The sequence below is a fragment of the Epinephelus moara genome, chromosome 19 (assembly GCF_006386435.1).
Source record: "Epinephelus moara isolate mb chromosome 19, YSFRI_EMoa_1.0, whole genome shotgun sequence".
NCBI classification, from domain to species: Eukaryota; Metazoa; Chordata; class Actinopteri; order Perciformes; family Serranidae; genus Epinephelus; species Epinephelus moara.
This window is the reverse complement of record NC_065524.1, coordinates 2,153,239-2,157,328: the sequence shown is the minus strand read 5'-3', so window position 1 is coordinate 2,157,328 and position 4,090 is coordinate 2,153,239.

The window sequence follows — 4,090 nt, the reverse complement described above, 5'->3', positions numbered from 1 at the left end:
TCTTCTTCGTTGTTGAACGTGCTGCTGACTGACGAGCATAGATTCGGCGTAATGAAAAGAATCGATAAGGGAATCGTTAAGCATAAAGGCTAATGATGTCGATGAATTGAACCAGTTGGAACCGGTTCTTAACAGGAACCGGTTCTCGATTCCCATCCCTACTGGTGATCACAGATCACTTCACTAAATTTGCGGTTGCCATCCCAACACCCAATCAAAAGGCCCACACGGTAGCAAAGTGTCTGTGGGAGAACTTTATGGTACACTATGGTATCCCAGAAAAGCTACATAGTGACCAGGGTCCAGATTTCGAGTCCCGCACAATCAGGGAACTCTGTCAGGTGGCTGGTATCCACAAGGTTAGGACAACCCCATACCACCCTAGGGGCCACCCTGTGGAACGATTTAATCGTACCCTGGTTGACATGTTGGGCACTCTCCAAGATCAAGATAAGACCTGTTGGCGTGACCATGTAAGACTCCTGGTCCACGCATATAATTGCACCAGGAATGAGGTGACTGGCTTCACCCCATACGAACTGATGTTCGGGCGCCAACCTCGCCTGCCAGTTGATCTTGCGTTCAAGTTGCCAGTACAAGAAGGTCAACATTCATCTCACTCTGAGTATGTGCAAAACCTCAAGTCACGTCTCAAAGAAAGCTACAAGCTAGCTATGGACAAGGCTGCAAAGATAGCTCACAAGAACAAAAGGAGGTATGACAGACATGTAACTACTTCAGACTTGGAAGCTGGAGATCGGGTACTGGTCAGAAATGTTCGCATCCGGGGAAAACATAAGATTTCAGACAAATGGGAACACACTGTCCATGTAGTGGTGAGAAGAGCAGGCACCCTTCCAGTCTACACAGTTAAACCTGAGAACAGGGATGGTCCCCTAAGGACACTACATAGGGACCTGCTACTTCCATGTGGGTACCTACCTGTGGAGGAAAGCAGTGAGCCTGTACAAAAACCAGTACCACGTAGGTCAGGAACCGGCGCAAACCCTGTGGTAGAGGAAGATAATTCCTCAGATGAAGGAGATGATGTACTCATTCCAGTTCAGCATACTGAACCTCCAGGCATTCGTCCTGTTGAGAGTCCTGTAAATGCTCAAAATGTTGATAGTACACCAGATATTGACAACCCACCTGATATGTCCAATAGTACTTCAGATGGTCCTTTGATGTTCAGTGAGTCTAACTTTCATCAGAGTGATACTGAGTACTTACCCACCGATAGAGACACACCGACAGAACAAGCAGATGAAACAGCCTGGATTCAAGATGACTCACCTGAGGACAAGCAGATGAAACAGCCTGGATTCAAGATGACTCACCTGAGGATGATCACCCAGACATCCGAGGAGAGCAACTTCCAGTTCCCTCAGATATGTCAGACAAAGATGAGGAGAAGGATGGCATTAGAGGTGCAGAACCTGAGGAAAGAAAGGAGGAAACAGGTGCAATGGAAGGAAAGGATGAAACAGTCCAAATGAATACAGAGGAGACAGAGGAAAACACAGATACAGATTATTCTGTCCGGAGGTCTGAGAGAAACCGTCAGCCGCCACGACAGCTTGATTATACTGAGTTAGGCACTCCCTTGATCACAGCAGTGAAATCACTCTTTCAAGGACTGTCCACAGTTTGGGTGGAAGTCATAAGTGATGGTGAGGAGGCTGCTCAACCCCCTGCCTGGACCCCTCGAGTAATTATCATTTAACTGTCTACCATGCACAGGGACGTGCATGAGTTCAGGAGGGGAGGGTGTGGCCCAGGTAGAAAAAACACAATTAGATAGAGAGTATTTATTTTCTTTATTTTATTTGTTTATATCGGCAAAGTGTTAAATATCCTATTGCATTTGAATGCACCGCTCAGTTCACATGGCCCCACGTCCCAACAGCCAATCAGGGGCTACGCAGGCCACGTTCAGCCTGTCAGCTCGGAGGTGAAGTGCAGGCGCGTTGTTTTTCTGGTCCTTTCTCATCTCAGCCACGGGAGTGAAGGCAGCAACCTGGTAAGAGGACAGAGAAAAGAGGAGAAAAATAAACGGTGATAAGAGAAAGAGAAAGCGAGCACACTTACCAGCTGGAAGTTCGGAGCCGAGTGACTACACGAAGGAGACGAGTTACGTCGGTAAGGCGAGTTGTTTATTGGATAAAAAGATGCTCGTTAACACTTACCGTTGTCGCCATGTTAATGCTAGCTCGGTGTCTCACAGGCTAACCATGTACCTCCCATCTGGGAGCCGCTGCAAGCTCCGACATTGACGTTTTCGGCTTTGAAACACAGAACAACGGTGAGAAACGTCTCTTTAGCTGCTCTGATGCTATTTTTCTACTCTTTCTCAGTGTGCTAAAGAAAGCAGGGGTGGTATTAAAGTGAACTGAGGTGAATAATGGTGCAATGTTTCCTACATGTGTATACTGAGTATAGTGTTTATTATTTTATGCCGATGTATATTTTAAAGGGGAAGTCTGTTTTGTTTTCCTTTTGCCAGTTTAAAAATAAGTAATTTGATATATCATATGATGGGAGTAAAATAACATTTTATTTTGTATGCAAATTATTGAAGGAATTTAATTAATTTCAACGGTGAGTTTAAAGTAACCCGGAGGGTAATTTTTGGTGCAGTTTCTCTCTCACTAGTAGGCCTGTAGTGTAGGAGACATTTAGCACACTTCTTTGATACCTCTGAAACGAACTCATGTGTTACTGTGATTTTATTTGTACATGTTATCCTGTTTTGATATGGTTATGATATATGATATTTTGAATGTTAATGGTTACTTACCATAAGTATTATTTAAATACTGTTCACATCAACAGTTAAATATGTGAGTACTTGAATGTTTAGTTCTCATATTTGATATACTTGAACATTGAATGTTGTACAACAAAACTGAAGCTTTGAGATTTGATTATATTGAAGATTTATGTGTGAGGTTTGATGCAATATTTAGCATTCTTGACATTTAAACCTTTAATGATGCATCTGAGAATAGAGTGTAATAGATATGACCTTGTTTATAGGTCAGGTTTTTTGAGAGGACGGGGAAGGTCCGAGGACCAGGACGAAATTCCGGTTGTGACAGATGGCGAGCTAAGAACTTCGAGGAAGGATCACAGCGAAGGAGATACACACGTACATTCACACATACACAGATATATACACATTACACTTCTATGAACCTTTCAAAACAGGTGCACCTGCAACGGACACTCTTATTTCATTTGTGTTTCACACTTTTTTTGTTTCTGGTCATTTGGGTTTTTTATTTTATATTCTTGTACAAATTGGACAATTTTCTTCATTCACTGTAAAAATACAAGAGTGGCTACTCAGCATTTATTCTTGTGCCTGATTCATTATTGCTGCTCAGCATATTGGCTCCTAACGAATTTGGTGTCTTCTGATTCTGGCCAGGGTTTATTACTAGTCCAACTTTTTATTATACTGTAATTCACTTTTATATCACTAAAATTGGTTACAGAAACATATTTCCTTGATCAATTTCTAGACGGCTTTACAACATCTGAGCCAGGAGGAGAAAGATGTCATTCTAGAGTCAGTGGTGACCCGCCTACCAGGGGTGATGCTGGACATCCTGGAGTTCCGAGAGCAGACACCAGGACCACATCTAACAGATAGAGGACAGCCTGCGTGGTGCACCTGCCTGAACTGCCGACGCATGCCGACCCAAATGGAAAACCTGTGCTGTCGGCAGGCTCCGGACCAGTGCCTGAGCAGGAGTGCCCACCTCGAGATGTACTGTCTGGATGAGGGTATGCTGCGTCTGGTGAGGATGACGTGGAACGACATCTTTGCTCTGGAGGACAGCCAAGATGTGGGAGCCGACAACAAAGAGTTTCGGTTTGCTGCCTACCGCCAGTTCACAATCTGGCAACATGGGCGTCTGGGAAGAGGGAACCGAACCGGTGGCCGATCCCAAGCTGCTGTGTACTTCGCATCCGTGCAAAATTCCCTGACCCCTTTGGAAACTATGCAGGCTACAAAGAAGCTCCATTTAGGGTGGCAGAGTGAAATTTCCAACTGTTCTATTTATCTGTGACCTCAAAATAA